Source organism: Mustela erminea, chromosome 5, assembly GCF_009829155.1.
Source record: "Mustela erminea isolate mMusErm1 chromosome 5, mMusErm1.Pri, whole genome shotgun sequence".
Classification (NCBI taxonomy): Eukaryota; Metazoa; Chordata; class Mammalia; order Carnivora; family Mustelidae; genus Mustela; species Mustela erminea.
Genome location: NC_045618.1, coordinates 91,212,619 through 91,231,039, shown reverse-complemented (window position 1 = coordinate 91,231,039; position 18,421 = coordinate 91,212,619). Strand labels below are relative to the sequence as shown.

Genomic DNA, 18,421 nt, shown 5'->3' with positions numbered 1-18,421 from the left:
TTAAGCCTTCAAGGCCCATATTGGGCTCTATGCTGGGCTTCAGGCCCTTTTTTATATAAATAAATAAGTAAATAAATAAAGTGCAGATCATTTTCTGATTAGTCTTTGGTGTTGACTCAATAACCCTGTTTTCTATAAGGCCCTCATCCTCACAATATTAATTAATGTCACATAAACAGGTAAGGACATGCACTCATGAAGTATGTGAATTTTTATACTATAACCAAAGTCAGTTGGAAATAAAACAGCCCAGCTGTACTCTAGAAGTTCCTAATCTCAGAAGTTATGTTTACACTTTTAAAGATGAACCAAGTTCTGAGGTACTTAAGTGGTTCCATCAGTTAAGCCTCAGACTTGGTTCCGGCTCAGGTCATGATCTCAGAGTCATGGGATGGAGCCCCTCATAGGGCTCCATGCTCAACACAGGGTTTGCTGGAGATTCTTTCCCTCTCTCTCTGTCTTTCTGCTCCTCTCCCCTCTCATGCTCTCTCTCTCTCAAACAAATTAATACAATCTTTAAATAATAATATGAAACAAGTTCTTCCTGAAATCACCTTACCTTTGTAAACTGCAGAAACTCTTTCCCCAAACTCCCCCTTCATATTATTTTGACATGTTGCTCTATCTCTCATTGGAGTTTGTAACATTTTCACATGTATTTCTTAAAATGGTGCCTTAGTCTTGCCTTTCATGGTGGGGAGGTAGTTACCAAGGAAACTAAGAAACAGGCATGAGCAAGTCAGTTGTTAGTGAGATCCTTGCTCGGCTTGTATTTAACAAGTGTAGTAGAACTTCCACTCCTTACTGCCGCAGGTGTGGTCCCCATACCAGAAGCACTTCATCATCTGGCAGCTTATCAGAAAATCAGAATTGTAGGCCCTACTCCTGAGACTTAGTAGGTCAGGATCTTCATTTTCACAAAAACTCCTTGGTGATGCCTGTGTATGTTAATGTTTGAAATGCATTGATTTAATTCTCACTACTCTGGTGAGTGGTAAAAATGGGGGAAAAACCTGCAAGTCTGTCATCTACTTTTTCCCATTTTGTATTTTCTCAAACTTTCTTCAACTTATACTCTAATAAATCCATTGGCTTATACAGTTTCATTTCTACAAACTAACTTTGATTAGTTTTCTGTTTTTCATACAATAGATGCTTCTTATCAGTACTCCATACTCAATTCCTTGAACAGTTATAACCAGCAACCTTTTTTTTAACCACCCACTCACCCAGTGACCCTACATAGAGGCTTATGCCAATGCTGATTTATTTGTCAGAGAGAGAGAGAGAGAGCACAAGCAATGAAAATGGCAGGCAGAGGGGGAGAGAGAAGCAGACTCCCGGCTGAGCAAGGAGTCTGAGGAGGGACTTGATCCCAGAACCCTGCAATCATGATCTCACAGCCACGCAGGCATCCCAATTACTGCCAATCTACTATGTGTTGCCAATTATCTCCAAATTTATAAATCATAGACAGTAAAATCAGATGATTTAGGAATTGGAAGGGGTTTGGAGATCATTAATCCAACTCCTTTCATGGTGTCTGGCACAAAGCATGCCCTTAATAAATATTTGCCGAACACCAAAAAAAAAAAAAAAAAAAAAAAGAGAGAGAGAGAGAGAAAACTGATTTCACAGAGAATAGATAATTATCTCTCAATAGCAGAACAAGACTAGAATCCAGTCTCTGAAATCCTCCCCAGTTCTCCTCGCTCTCAATTATCCAGTTCAGTCCTTGCTCCCTTCCGTGTCCCTATAGCACTGAATCTCAGCCTTCGCTGCAAAAGAGAACCACCTGAGGAGATTTAAACATACTGATTCCATTCACAAAATACAAGTGAAAAGATTCTTGTATCCAAGGAACCTCCAATGAGTATCATGTAAAAATAGAAAGACATGTGGATTGCCAATATGATGAAAGGACTGAAGGTTATCACTTTTTCCAAGTCGAGTCCATAAGATATATATATAACATGTAAGAAATTTGTTACTTTATTGATTCTGTCACTTTGTATAAGATGTTTGAGCATCCAGACATTAGATGGAGTCAAATAATTAAAAATGATCTTTATTCCTGAGAAGTATCTGATTAAGAACTAAGTGAAATTTGCAGTCTGGTGCTATTCGGTGTCTCGTTGAAGTGCATGGAGGTATCTGTATCAGAAAGAAGTCATTTAAACTGTGATCTGAAGGAAGGATAGAATTTGAATAACTTGAGATGAGGAGGAATAGAATCTTACACGGGAGACACAGACGTACCTAAGAGAAGTCAAATACAACCTTGACTCTTCCAGGAGGAAGGGAATAAAAAGTGCTAAAAAGGGAAGAGTGATTGCTATATGCCAAACACAATTCTAAAGCATGTTACATGTGTCAACCTCATTTAATCCTAACAGTATCTAGTAATGGTAAGTATACTTTTTCATCCCAATTTCACAAATAAGGAAACTGTGGCATCTAGAGAAAGAGTATTTTGCCCTTGCTTACCTACTAAAGCTAGAACTTGAAAATGAATTAAGCCTCTGGCTTTCAGAAGGACTAGTATTAGGAATACAGGAAATACATCCCTGTAGACCTTGCAACATGGCCAGACACTGAATAAATAGATTTTGAATCAAGATTTGACTCTGAGGTATTTTATCCCTCCTGAACATATTGTGAGATATTGAAGCTTCTTTGGCTTGGAAACGATCTGAGACAAGATGATGCTTTAGAAAGATTTATTTAACAATCTTGTTCGAAGAGAGGTGGATTGCTGAAAGAGGTACTGGAGTCAAAGAAACAGGATTAATTGCCTTAAGTGAGGTGAGGAAGAACAAATACAGATGATGAGTTAGAGCATCTAAGATTTAAGAGAAGGAAGCAAGATGTTAGAAGTGGGGGGAAAATACTTTAAAGAGGAAAATGCTATTTAGTTGCCCTTCATTTTTAGGATAAAATAATTATTAGTTTCCCATTAAGATAATTTTTAGACTTCAGGAAATATAGTCCAAATTCTCATCATACGCTATTATCATATTAAGAATTTGATTTCTTTTTAAATTATAAATTTTCTTGATAATAGAAATATCTTTAAATAACTTTGTCAAATATTCTAGACATATTTCCAAAGTATTGCCATATTAGAAAATGAATTCCCTTTGTAGCCAAGGATGACCTTTACAGACTAATAATAAATTAAAAGAAAAATAGATATTAGTATTTTTAGTTCCAAATTCTCATGTTCCATTTTGCTAACATTTTGCCCTTGCAGAGGCAGTTCAAGGTTTTTATAAAATAATAAAATAGAAGCTTTTAAAGCTAAAATAGAACATATAGGAAATGATAGCAAAATGTAATAGAATTCATCATCATTGAAGGAATACTGGCTAGAAGTTAGAAAATAGAAAATTTAATCCATTTCTCCCACTACCATGCTTTCTGACATTATGTAAATGTAACCTTCCTGGGTCTTTATTTTGCTATAGGCTGGAATAAAAATGATTCAAATTTCAGGACTATTCCAGTGAGGAATATATAACTTAACAAAATATAACCAAAGATGAAATTTAAAACAATGAACTCCAGAGGCCCAAAGATCCACTGTGCCAAAATAATGAATGAAATTAATATTGTTACAGATGGCTTGAAACATAAATTATAGAAATATAATTTATTTTGAGTTTCTCAAGAGGATACTTTCCCTAATTAACATTTTTTATTCAATTTATATATATTTTTCAATAGGTAATGTGTCTTTGCTATTCATAAATCAAAAACATACACAAAATAATATAGGAAAAAGTTTCCTTCTAATCCCTATGTTCATATATCCAGTTCCCACATGAGACCTTCAATAATATACATTCTCCCAGAGTTTCATACATATATGAATACAGAAATACATATTTTTATTGGACTATATTCTTGCTTTATGCTATTTACTTCACATACCATACAGCAACAACTTCCTCCTCCTCCTCTTCCTCCTCTTCTTCTTCTTCTTTTCTGTTAAACAAGCTCTGGCTAGTTTTATTAAAGAAAACTTTTTCATGATTTACTTTTCACCAGTCTGTTCTGGCATGGCTTCTAATGATATCATTATCACCTGGATCAATGATAGTCAGTGTGCATACTCTGTAGTATTTCCCACATGCTGTGCCCAATTCAATATTATTGCCACTGTAGTGACACTAGTTTGGGCCAATAGTGTTCCATTTCAGATCTCCATGAGGCTGGGCAGTTGTTGGTGAGGAGGACCAGTTCCCCTTTACTATGTCTGGTCATTTGTAGAGTCTGCTTGTACCCCACCGTGTACTTTCCAATTTTCATATTGAATTGGAGCCTAGAGTTGATTGACTCCAGCAACTTTTTCATCTTCTTTGCAGCCACCATCTTCCTGCTTTAGGTATGGGATGGCCCCAACCAAGAGTGGCCACCAAAATAGCCAGGACAGAGAAAGGAAAGAGCTCCCACAATGCTTTGATTCTCTGCCAGTAAAGCTTGGTCGCCTGTATAGAAAATTTCCTTATTCATTTTGTTTTTGTTTTTTTTAATTATTAGAGTTCGAGAGCTTTCCGTCATACGGGCATACCTTAATTCACTTAACCATCAAACACTATAAAAGCTTAAGCTGTTTCTGCTACTATAATAATACTATAGTATAATTTTTTTGACACGCGTGTGTGTGTGTGTGTGTGTGTGTGCGCGCGCACATGTGTGTTTTAAATAAACTCTACCCCCGAAGTGAGGCTCGAATTCATGACTCCATCAAGAGTTGCATACTCTATCAAATGAGCCAGCCAGGCATGCAAGAGTATAAAGTTTTATATAAATTTTATTTCATGAATATGTAACTATACAACTAGTAATAAACTTCTGGAAGAAGAAATGCCTGTTAACAAGATGCATAGAGTTTTAATATTTATAGTTCTTCTAAAACTGTCCAACATGTGAGATGTACTGTTTATACCCTCACAAGCAGCACATATTATTTTGTTACTAACAATTATACCAATAGTGAGGGTTTAAGAATCTTACAAATACTAATCAATTCAAGAGATTAAATTCTATCAGTGTTGCTTTAATTTGAATTTCTATTGGGATTCTGATGGACATTAGGGTTAGGATTGGGACTTCATTCCATAACTGTAGGAACCATTATATCATCGTATCTTATTAAAAGTCCACCCCTTGGGGCGCCTGGGTGGCTCAGTGGGTAAAGCCTCAGCCTTCGGCTCAGGTTATGGTCCCAGGGTCCTGGGATCGAGCCCTGCATCGGGCTGTCTGCTCGACAGGGAGCCTGCTTCCCCCTCTCTGTCTCTGCCTACTTGTCATCTCTGTCAAAAAAATGAATAAAAAATCTTTAAAAAAAATAAAAGTCCACCCTTTTTGTTTAATTTTTATCTTATTCTTGATTTCTAGAACATCTTAGCAATATTAGCACACTTCTATGCTATAAGTTGCAAATAGTTTTCCCTGTCTTTGTATTTGATTTGTGTATCTTTGCAATACAGATTTTATTCTAATGTAACTGATTTTTATAATGTAATGTTTTTCCTTCTATGGTTTCCAGATTAAGAATTATGGCTATGAAGCTCTGTTCCATTGTAAGATTATATATTTCCTCAGGTTTTCTTCTTATATTATTAAGAGTTCGTATACATATAATTGCTTTATCTATTCCTCTTGGAATATGTTTTTTGTTGTTTTGTTTTATTTGTCTTGCTTTTTGTTAGTTAGCTAACCATTTCTCACAACACTACTTACAAAGTAGTCATTTGTCTCAGTAAACAAAATTACGTATTTCTACTACATATTTGCCAAGATTATTCATCTTTATTTTCCACTTTCTTCTTCTCTTCTACAGGGCACAAGTGCTTGAAAAAAAATAAGCAATTACCAACATATACATGCATATGTACATATATATTTATATATACATTGAATGTTTAGAAGAATAGAAGCCAGAGTTAAAGTAAACAGATAAAGTCAGTGGTACTCAATGAAGATAAGTACACAGTGTCCTTGGCTTGGTTATTCTTCAGGAAATCATATTTCCATATAAACTCTGCCTGATATCTGGTGTAAAGATACCAATTATTTAAAAAAAAAAAAAAAAAAAAAAACCTCAAACTAAGGAGACACTAATTGTAGTAAATACCTAGGTGGTGGAATCAGTTAAGCATCTAACTCTTGGTATCAGCTCAGGTTGTGATCTTGGGGTCATGCGATGGGAGTCCTGTGTCAGGCTCCGCACTCAGTGCAGAGTCTGAGATTCTCTCTCCCTCTCCCGCTGCCCCTCCCCCTCATGTTCTCTCTCTCTCTCTTCCTCTCTCTCACTCTATAAATAGATAAATAAATAAATAAATAAAAATGCATTCTCTTACAAGTTATTTGAAAAGCTGTCTTGTATTTGGGAACACTATTCTGCATGGAAAAATTCTAAAGTTTTTGGGATAGTGGTAAAACCCAAAAGGGCATATGCAATTAATAACTGACATTCTTAAAACTACCTTCTGAGAATTTCTAGTGGTTATTAAGTTAGGCAATAATGGGAGACAGGAAAGAAAAAGAAAACACACATTCATTTAATGGCCCAAGGTCACAGATTAGAAAACTCTGGATGAAAATTGAGTGTTGAATGCAAATTTCAAATTCTTGAAGTTGAATATGTAATATAGTCTCCTTCTTAAGATTCCCCTACAAAATTTTCAATCTAAATTATAAAAAAATTTAAAAGAATCTATTTTTATAATATTTTGACGTAGAAATAAAAATGAAGTTATATGAAAATAGTTTCAATCACAGCATCTTAAGTAAACTACTGAAATACCGTTATTAATGGTGATTTATACAACAGTCATTTTATCCAAGTACCATTCAAAGTCCCTCTCATATTAACTCATTTATTCCTCAAGTAACCAAGTGAGCTAGGTACAAGTATTTTTACCATTTTAGTTCCGATTTCAGTATCTGTGCTGCCAAAGCGAGCCCTTACCTCCATTTTAGGACTAAAGAAGCTAGAGCAAAATGATAAGAACCCACGGTTCTATAGCCAGTAATGATCTAGCTGTGTAGGAACAAAATGAAAAATGACAGTTTCATCACCAGATCTGGCATGCAGGGATCTAGGACAGCTGCTGAAACTAGCTATAGAGCCCCAGTGACAACAGCCAAGATGTTCACCACAAACTACAGAAAAGAACTTATATGTTCAAGAATCGAAAATCACCAACTGTGAATGGCTGTAACCGTCTGCCAGTCATGCTCAGTATTGTCAGTGTAAATCAGAACTGGAAGGAATAGGACCCAGTCCTAATTAGAAAAGACCCAGAGAAAGCAAACAGGCCACCTATGGTCCAAAGCTAGAGGGTGACGAGGAGATGTTGACAAACCAAAGACTTTTATAGATAGAAATCTAGCTCTTCAAGATGGGCCCATATAAGGGAAAAAGGATTGTTCAAGTTTGTAAATGAGGTAGGGGTCAATGAGCCCTAGCAAGGAGCTAGCACTCCATCTATTCAGGAAAGAACAGGGGCATGGACATCCAGCAGCCACTCCTAAGTTCCAGAGCTACACACATCACTGTCTGTGTGGTAGTCACTAGCCACACAGGGCTATTTAAATTTAAATTAACTAAAATTAAACAGAATTGAAAACTTAGTTCCTCTATCACATTAGCCATATTTGCAGTATTAAATAGTACAAATGGCTACAACTATCATATTAAACAGCAGTGCTACAGGATAACAACTTTACCAAATATCCCCTTTGCTAAATAAGGGTGATTTTGTTCTTTACTATTATTTTACATCAAATTTTAGGATGAACTGACTCCAATCCTAGTGGGGACAATTTGTATGCACAACCAAGAAATTTAGGAATGTAGGGTCAGAAGAAAGCAAAGCAAGGAGTGAGTGACAGCCTATATTGCATATTGAAGCCACCATTTTTGTCTAAACACTCCATCATGTTTTGTTTCCCTCGATCCTGATCCTTACTACTCAAACTCCAGGAGTAATGGCTAAGGAGTCTTTCCAAAGAAACTCCTACCCCACGGAAAGGTATTACCATGAGTTAGAATTTTTCCTGGCTTCTGTGTTTCCCTTAGATGAACAATTCCTAAGCCACAAAATAGAAACTTTGGGAGAATGAAATCCAACTATAAAAATAACACTTTCATCAGCTGAAAATTAATTCCCTTAGATTGCATTTCACCCCCTTACAAACATGCACGCTCCTTACTTAAAAAGAGCCTTAAGAAACTACAGGGGGATAAAATGCAAAATCTATTGCATGATTCATTTTTCCATTCAGCAGAAGTAGTGATAATAATTTGATATATTCATTAAGGAAACTACTAAAATAGATTATCTTTGTTGATTAATGTGGCCCAGCATAGGATACTTTAAACAACACTCTACACATCAGTTTCCATTTCTGAAAAGTGTGGATAAGACTAATATCTTTCCCTACACTTAGGATTTTGAAATTTCTTAAAAATATAGAACTCTTATAAAAAAAAATATATAGAACTCTTCTAAATGAACTCTAGTGTCTTTTAACTGCAATTACTACTCAGGGCTTCCACAAAGGGGAAAAAGAATTAGCACAGATTAAATGTATTACTGGTCAATTTTCTTTTACAAGCATCTAGAAACATCCAGATAAGATAATTTTAAAACTCTTGGAATATGTAACTTCTGTGACTTCTTACCACCTTTCAATTACTGTTAGGAATACGAATTTTCCTTGTGTGAGCAAACCAAAATGCTGGTTAAATTTGGAGAAATGCCCTCTGAAAAAAATCTTCCTGATTAAAAGCAAATATCCATGAACTAATATACAACCAGACATATTTAATACTGACACAAAATATGCCTTGATAACAAAGTTGGTAACTGCAATTTTAGAAAATATTCAGTCACAATGGAATATGAAAGTAAAAATAAATTTAACAGGGCATTATAATTGGATTTACATTTCTAACTAGAAATGGACATATACATTATAAAAGAAATGCATTTTGTAATTTAAAGTGGATAGTAGGTATTAGTTCTAGCTATTAAAACTGCAGTGGAAATTTTTTTAAAAACCGCTATTCTCTTCTACGAAGGGAGCTTCAGCTCCATCTCATTCCTGGTTTCTAAATATAGACATTGCATGTTTATACTAAAAATTTCAGAGCTAAAAGAAGTAAGAAACTAAGCAGGATCATATGATAGTAAAGTTTAGTTGCCCATGGACTGAAAATCCTAAATTATCTTCCTTGTGTGATGCTTTTCTTGTACTCTGATGTTTATCATCTCTTACCTATGTAAAATGTGTTTTACTGACTGATAATTAACATCATCAAACCAAGATATGAGTAGGTGGTGGGAAAAAAATGCCCTGGTAGGTTTCCTGCACTGGACGAAGGATAGATTAGAGACTTCTACGTCCCATCCAATTACATGGTTTTCCTGATGGTACCTCTTACCCCTCCTTTGTTAGCCCCTTATAGAAATTCCTAACATAATTTGCTGCTCTACTTCTCTTGGTCTTCTTTAGCTTGGTACACAAAAAATGTCCATATAAGAGGACATTTCAGTAGTGACAGTAGCATATCATTCTCTTATACCTGGCCACAAACACCTTCCTGCATAAAACAATACTGGAAACCAGACAGAATGAGGATTCTGAGACCAACCATTCTCTAAAAAGTCAGAAAAGGAAGACAAATTTTAAAATGTGCATTTTTAAGCCTTCTTATCATAATATACAATATGTATATCTATAAATATATGTATATTTATATATACATCACTTATATAATATTGATATAGTAAACAAAATACATATTTTGAGGAAAATAAGTATGATTTTGTAAGCCAAGAAAACAAAATGGCTTCACGACAAATTATCATGTGCTGACCAGCCAGCTGAAATACAATCACTGGTACCCAGACATTTGGCAGTTACCCTGCAGATAGAATTACTGTCATCACACACAACTTGTCTTCTCATGTATTGATTTCTGTGGGCCATATCTCAATTCAATCAATACCAACATGTTAGGAGAAAGTCTTACAAAAATTCTTTCTGACTGGATTCTATCTCATGGTAGAAAAAACATTTCTTCTGTGAGTGAATGCACATTGTATAATTACTCCTAAGTGTTTTGTTGTTGTGGTTTTTTTTTTGTTTGGTGTCACTGGACTAAAGAAGAAATTCTAGAATGTTTGAGTATTACTGTTTGAGACACCCCAAGTAAATTAAGAACTTATTTACTTAGCTCTCAAGCTACTGAAAATCAAACTCATTAATCTTAGTAGTAAATACCACCAAAAAAAATTACCACTAGGTAAAAGATACAAAATGTTGGCACAAACAACTGAAAATTATTTTAATCAACGTTCTGGAATGCTGTTATCTTTTACAGTTAGAGAAATAGTATGTATTTTGCATTTTTAAATATAGTTTATTAGCTATTTTTTATACCATTTTTATATTAAGCTAAAGGTATAACATATAAACTCATCCCACTGTTATGCTGTACACCTCAAACTAATGTAACATTGTATGTCAACAAAACTTCAATAAAAACAAATAAATAAAAGCTAAAGGTATAACAGCACTCCTATAAAATTTAGCAACCACCTATGGGAGAGAATCTAACTGTAATTTTATTTCCCCATGTCTCCCCTACAAATGATTTGCAAACACTTGTAAGGAGAGCTTAATTTTGCAGTTATGTTTCTGGGAATGATGGAAGGCGAGATGAATGAGGATATTTTCCCAGTGTTTATAACACTCAGGACTACTATGTGAGAAAAAAAGGGGAGGGAAAAAGAAACGGGAAACATTTTATTATGATTGCTACTGTGATCACATCAACAATTCCAATCCAAACTAAACCTATTTTTGGTGCTTAATGTGTATTGATCAAGTTGTATTCCTCCCATGGGATATCTTCTCATTTTCAAAGAATAACGCATTTGATTTTTATGTAAGCTCATCTTAATATTTAATACACCCCTAGTATAAACTAGACTGGACAGAGATTATTTACCATCCCCCATACTCCCAGAAACTAGTAACTCTTCCCATGTTCTTGAACTCTAAGTAAATAACTCCACGAGCTGCTTTGTGTACATGCAGACCAGCTTACAGAACACATAAGAACAAATTCTCTGCTAGAGTCTCACTAGACTATCAACACACAACTAAGATAGACAGCCAGGTTATGCTAGAAAATGAAGAACAGAATAATTCTATGAGCAGTTGCTTTACACAGGAGTAATGTTTTCAAAAAAAAAAATTAGACTCCATTCAATTGATCCTTTCTTATTCTTATTTTTTTCTGATAGCTAGATCCCTCTAGGCGCTCTTCCCTGTCTATATTTACACAAAGCATTCAAAGTAGATTAAGAACCCTATCAACACCAATGCGAGCAATTTACCTCCTAATAGTTCTTTCTATCTTATGAGGCTCTGCACTGTGTCTCCCAGTTCTCTTTGCCTTGGAGATCTATGAGCCTTCTGGTTGGCCTTTCTGTCAATCTCTGACCTATTTACATCAAGGGTTGTGATAGATTTTTTTTAATAGACCTTATAATGTTGGCAAATTACTTCACATCCATTAACCTCAGCTCTCTCATTTGTTAGACGAGAATGATAAGGTAACTTCCCTCTCACATTTCTAAGAAGATAAAATTAAACTGTATGTAAACAATTTCCACAGTTCTTGCAGATCATAGTCAATAAATGCTGCCTCTTTACAGGAGTAAGAGAAGGAAGAACAGGAGCAAAGTGGTAGACTACCTTCTGATTTACATTGTATCCCTTGTGTTCTTATCAAGGCAAAACTTCCTAACACACATGGAACCACTATAACTCCCAAACGCAAAGTAAAGAAGAATACTGGCAATATAAGTTATCATGTTGTGGCAACATGGTTGAGCTGGGAACTGTATTTCCCTAAATTCCCTCCTTTGAATTTCCCAGATTAGAGTTAGACAAAATTTTAATTTCCACAAGATTTATTTGTTTTTTTAAGATTTATTTACTCATTTTGGAGAAAGAGGAAGAGAGCGTGCAAGGGGGGTGAGGGGTAGAGGGAGAGAATCCTCAAGCAGACTTCCTGCTGAGCTCAGTGCAGGCCTCCATCCCAAGACCCATAAGATCATGACCTGAGCAAAAACCAAGAGCTGGTCACTCAACTGACTGAACCACTCAGGCACCCTGAATTTCCACAAGATTCAGAAAGCAGAAGTAAAGCAACTAATCCTAACTTTCTGGCAGTCTTTCTGCAAACAGCTGTGGTGACAAACAGATATAAAGCTGCCCTGTGGGTTCCGTGCAGTTCCCACTACTCTGCTCTGAGTACAACTCTTTCCTAATTGACCTTGTGACCAAACACAGATCCGGACCCACAACAGATACTTTTCTACGAACTCAGAGAGGGGAGGCTACACAGAGTTCTCCCTATGAACTCACCTTTTTGGTCACACTTGGGCAGCTGAATGTGGTTATCTTCTTGGATTAGCTGGTTAGTGACTTCTCCAACTTTCCTTCCAGAATTTTACTCCTCAGCTCCTCCACCACAGTGTAAGGTGGTGTAAGTCTCATTTCTATAGTTCCATTATCCCATAATACTCTTAGTATTAAGTGTGACTTGTGGGCCAAAATAACTCATTGTTAAAATTACTTCTCCCTACATGTCTATGGTTGCTTTCCTCGTCATTCTTTGGTATTTAGCATAGAAGACAATTAAAAAGTTTAATATTACCTGGCATAAAAATTATGCTAGTATTATAAATATAAAGCATGGGATAAAAGCTTAAGATGATATATTAAGGGACTCCTGGCTGGCTCAGTCAGAAGAGCATGCTATTCTTCTTCTCAGGATTGTGAGTCCAACCTCCGCATTGGGTAGAGAGATCATTTAAACAAATGAACAAACAAGAAGGAAGAAGGAAGAAGACAAAGGGAAGGAAGTAGGGGAGGAAAGGGGGAGGAAGAAAGAAAGGAAGGAAAGAAAGAAGAAAAAAGAATATGTTAAACTACCTTTCAATGAGAACCTAAATGCTTTTTATTGAAATGAATGATCACAGTTTAAAATAGAAATGTGTCCCTATCACATCCCAGCTCTGTGCTCTTCAACAAACCACTCAGCCACTTTGAGATCATTTTTCTTCATCTCTCTCTCTTTTGTAAAAAATATTTTATTTATTTATTTGAGAGAGAGAAAGTGAGAGAGAGACATCACAAGCATGGGGGGAAGAGTAGAGGGAGAAGCAGACTCCCCACTGAACAGCGAGCCTGAAGTAGGACTCAATCCCAGGACCATCGGACCATGACCTGAGTCGAAGGCAGCCACTTAACTGACTGAACCATGTGGGCAACCCTTTTCGTCTGTTACTTAGAGATACTACTCATCTTCAATAACACTTGCTTGTAAAAGTGCATGGTTCATAGAATGTACCACGTTAGTATCATATCAATAATATCCTAGACTTTAATGAAGTAAGTTTTACTCCTAAATAAGCAATCCAAAAGTCTTCTTTTCTAAGCCTTTTTTAGGAGGGGTGGGGGGAATGTGCTTCAAATATTGAAGATTCCTAAATACACAAATTAAATCACTATATCAACAAATTAATACAAAACTACAGCCTCAGAACTCAAATAAAAGTTATTTGGTAACTAAGCATATGATCCAGAGTATCCTCTGGACTTTCTAATCGGAATATAACATACTTAAGTACTCCCATGTTTCCTATTAGTTCAAACAAAATATAAATACTAAATCCTTCCTTGATCTAGTTATCTTCTCATTTCCTGTCTGGCTTTCATAACGAATCTTGTCTACATTTGCTTTCTCTCTACTTCCTCTCCTCTGCATACTGGCTAAAGCTGTGCAGTAGGTTGTGCCCTTATCACATACTGAAATATATTTCTCTAGCTCACTGGGTCCCAAACTCCAGTGTGCAAAATAATCTCCTGGATATTTTTTTAATCAAGATCCTTAAGCCACATACCCACAGAGGTTCTAATTTGGTAGTCCCAAGTTGGAAGGCAGGGATCTGAATATTTGTCAGCATTCCTAAATGGTTCTGATGTAGGTGGTTAGGAATAATGGCATGAATAGTTAACAAACAGATCCTCTTTGTGACTCCTTGGCTCCCATCTGACCTTTCTGCAATATTTGATACTCTTTATGATATCTCCTTGAAATTTCATCTTCCCAGATGCTCAAGGCCCAAGTCCTGGAAAATCGCTGACTCTCGCATAAATAATTTATCAGTGAATTCGTAAGAATGAGTTACAGACAATATCATCCACCCTAAGTATCTGCTTAGTGCTTGACCATAAAGCTTCAGTTGGGGCGCCTGGGTGGCTCAGTGGGTTAAGCCACTGCCTTCGGCTCAGGTCATGATCTCAGGGTCCTGGGATCAAGTCCCACATCGGGCTCTCTGCTCGGCAGAGAGCCTGCTTCCTCCTCTCCTCCTCTCTCTCTTTCTGCCTGCTCTCTGCCTACTTGTGATCTTTCTCTGTCAAATAAATAAATTCAAAAAAAAAAAAAAAAAGCTTCAGTTGCCCTAGGCCTTCCCAGATGTCTTTTATAGGATTCTCTTTCCCATTTCTTAGTCCTAGTCCACCGTTAAATACAAATTCACTGTTAAATACGAATAATGACAAGTATTTCCTGAATGTTTATGATGGGTGCTAAGCACATACTTACGTTCTGTTATAATCCTATGCATCATGCTTTCCCTCATTACAGATTTTTGTTGTTTACTGTCCTCCCCTACCTAAGCTACATGCCTTGCCTGACAGCCCCAGGCCACATTCTACTCCCCACAGTGGGATCACTTTCTGTGTGTCTTTTTCCTGTGCCTTACTGAGACCCCTTTCTCTGTGCTCCATATCACAGGATATGCTGGAAGTGGTTCATTTGTCTAATTGCCACCACCACCTCAAAGCAGTGGGCTTCTTGAATGGTAAGGACTATATCTATTAGCCCAGGGCCTATTGTAGAAACTGGCTGAATAGCTTTTTTTCTTAACTAATTAAAGCTGGTTATCAGGCCTTATTTATTTAACTCTTCAATCTTTCTAGCAGGATATTATACTTCACATAATGTGATCCTTGGGCCACCTATACTAAATCACCCTCGATGATGATTAAAAAGATAGTTTCCTATGCTCCCCGCTTCCCCTAGCAAGATTTCTGAGGCTGAGTCCTGGAATATTCATTTTGATAGGTACTTTAGATGATTCTCATAAATAATAAAATTTTCAAAATATTACTTCAGTGGGAAGAGTTCCTACTGAGACTGAAGAGACCCATCTTCTACTAGTGACAATACCAAGAACAAGCTTATGTTTAATTTAGAAAACCTTTAAAAAGACTACATTTTATGTCATTTAGAAACAGGGGATTCGAATAAATTATCTACAATGTATCTTCTGTCTCTGAAACCTTTCAGTTTTAATAAATTGGAAGAGCTAGGGATATAGATATACTTGCAAGTAAAATTTCTTCTAGCCATCTGAAAATGAAGTCTATCTTTTGTACCTCATAGAAATGAGTGAGGATGCAAGAGATAGACGTGCAATGAACCTAAGACTGGCTCCAGAGCTATTCTTGTTGCAATTAGGTAGGAAGGAGTATTGGATGATCAGTCTTGGCCAAAATATCCTAACTTTTTTAGTTTCATATCCTAAGTAGTTCACAGTTGGAGAAATATTACTTTTTTTTTTTTTTTTTTTTAAAGAGTATCTTCCTTGGACCACATGCACCAGAATCACTTAGCTATTTGCTTAATACTGCAGTTTCCCAGGTTAATACCTACTACCTACTGAACCAGAATGTTCAACCAACAATAAATATCTCTGCAAGCATTCCAGGTGACTTACCTACCATATGAGTACCGCTGTTACACATAATCTAAGTAGTTGCACTGAGGTGTACATGAGAAACGAACAAATTGTTCCAATCTCTAGAACAAAAGGATAAATAAATCCTCCGAGGTCTTATGCAAGCCAGTCTTCTGAACATGTAGAAAAAATACTTGCACAGTCATGTGGACTAAAACAGCATGTTTTCTGACTTTAGTAGGAGTGGGAGAATCAAGGCTGTGGGCCAGGATACAATTATAATCTCGCATATAACTAGTGCCTTGCAAATGTTCAAACATTTTGATCCAGCATAGCTCTGGGTAGCGACAGAGGCAATGAACAGGATTTAAGAGGTGACCAGTGTCACCTGGGTGGCACAGTTGGTTAAGCAACCAGCTCTTGGTTTCTGCTCAGATCATGATCTGATAGGATGGAGCCCTGTTTCTGGCTTGGCAGTCAGCGCGGATTCTGCTTGAGATTCTCTCTTTCCCTCTGCCCCTCCTGCTAGACACAGCTCTCTCTTTCTTTCTCTCTCAAATAAATAAATCTTGAAAGAAAGAAAGAAAGAAAGTAAAAAAGAAAGAAAGAAAGAAAGAAATGACCAAAGAGTGGAAGGCAGCTCTAGGGACTGAGAAAATAAGAAACAATCATAATATACAGAAAAGTAGGAGAAGAGAACAGTTAAGTAAGTGCAATCAGTTTTGCTGAATTAGATAAACTGGTGTTGACCCTAAAATCTGTGATTAGGAATCATCTGATTGAACAAAAATTACATGTATTAAAATGTAGTGACCACTGATATATCATATCCAAGGGCATAGGTATATTAAACTAATAGTAAATAAAGATCTTCCTTCTTTTCTAAAAGAGAAATAAACAATGAGAAAAATGCTACAAGGCATTAATTATCTGGGAAAATTAAGCTAAAATTTCAAAACTGTACATGTAATTCAATCTTTTAATAGGATAAATACATGTCATTGGCTACATATGCAAAGTTATGAAGTTCCATAAGTTATTCACATTTACATATGAGAAAAATCTATATAGTAAGAAATGAATTCCATGACACACATGGAAACAAAAATGGTTTGAAAGATACAAGATTTTAGAGTTTACTTTCAGAGAGTAAAAAGCAATAACTATATCAACAATGATTATTCTCCACATTTCTTGAACAAAGTTGTATGTATGAAGTCATGATTAAAGGAAGATGGTACAAGTGTCAATCACACATTTATCAGAGTATATTAAGTTAAATTATAGGTTCTTCTTCCCCCTTTTTAATTCTATGAATAAAAACACCTGTCTGTTCATTGGAAAATTAGTCTGGTATTTTCTCAAGGTCAAACTTCTCTGACAAACATGTTTCCAATATCTTGTTCAAATATAAAATACAAACAGCTATTGTCTGCATTGGATATAGAATGATTTACAGATCCCTGTGAGATTACTTACTCTTTAAGCACAGGACCCCCTCAAAATAATGATTTTTTCTTTTTTTTTTTTTTTTTTTGAAGATAAAAGATTTAAGAAAAACTTTCCTTGTTCCTTTAATTAATGCTTAAGTAGTGTTAAATTGTCGATTTAAAATTTTGTAAATAGTTAGACTGTAGATGAATTTGATAATTAAGGCCTGAAGGAGCGCGGCATAGCCATCCCATCTTCCAGGGCCAGCATGGAAAGCCCCTTGGCACTGCAGCGGAGCTGGAGGCTGACTCGGAGAGGATCAAGGTCTCCCAGGCAGCTGGAGAGTTCCAACAGTACCGCATGCAGAGATCCTGCAAGGATGCCCATCTGGTAGGTGGTTCAGCTGGAAGGAACCCCTTCCAGGAGCCCAGATCCTGTGCTTTTTTCTAAACACTGTAGGGAAGAAGTTCACTAAGGAATGCTTTTAAGCACAAAGTGATGAATGACTGCCTCCAAGTATCAAGAAAACACTTTTCTCCAGCCAAATGACGTTTAGAAATTTCAGACCTTTCCTGGGGCCCAGTCCTAGAGCCAAGATTCTACAGAAATTAATGAGTTTCTACTCAGATAAGGAAACTGGGTGAAGAAGGAGACTTGAAATAACAAAGGCCTGATTCTTTTGGCAAAGTGCTTTTATACTCAAGACAAACAAAAATGTTAGCACCAAATATACCAAAATACACCTCTTTCCTAAGTGATGTCTTAATTTTCCTAAATGAGACTGTTTATTTGTAACACTATACATGGGAGCTGTGTCACAGCAAACTTGTTTGGGAAGACTCATGTTGTGTTGTGTATTAGATCGCCCCATCCTGTGTATGCAAATTTGGTCTTTGTCTTCTTAAGTTCCTCGACTTTATAGTTATGATTGTACTTCAAACAAACAACACAAACTACATGACTTCATGTCTTTAAAAAATGTTTAAATGTGATATTCAGAACACTGCAAATGATTAAAAGCAAAATGATGTAAAAATACTACAACCTAAATGAATTCTTAAGGTCACCAGTGTTTTACGTTGATGAGGTATCTTTGATTTAACATAGGACACTTAAAAGGATACTTTATTTGTGTTCGTAACAATCTT

At 36.1% G+C, this 18,421-nt stretch overlaps 1 protein-coding gene and 1 pseudogene across 6 annotated transcripts in view; both read right to left on the bottom strand.

The window, feature by feature from the left end:
- The window catches only part of LRFN5 (leucine rich repeat and fibronectin type III domain containing 5), a 241,551-nt gene that overhangs the window by 168,763 nt on the left and 54,367 nt on the right, over positions 1-18,421 (bottom strand). The window lies entirely within an intron of this gene.
- On the bottom strand, positions 4,037-4,532 carry LOC116591321 (annotated as a pseudogene).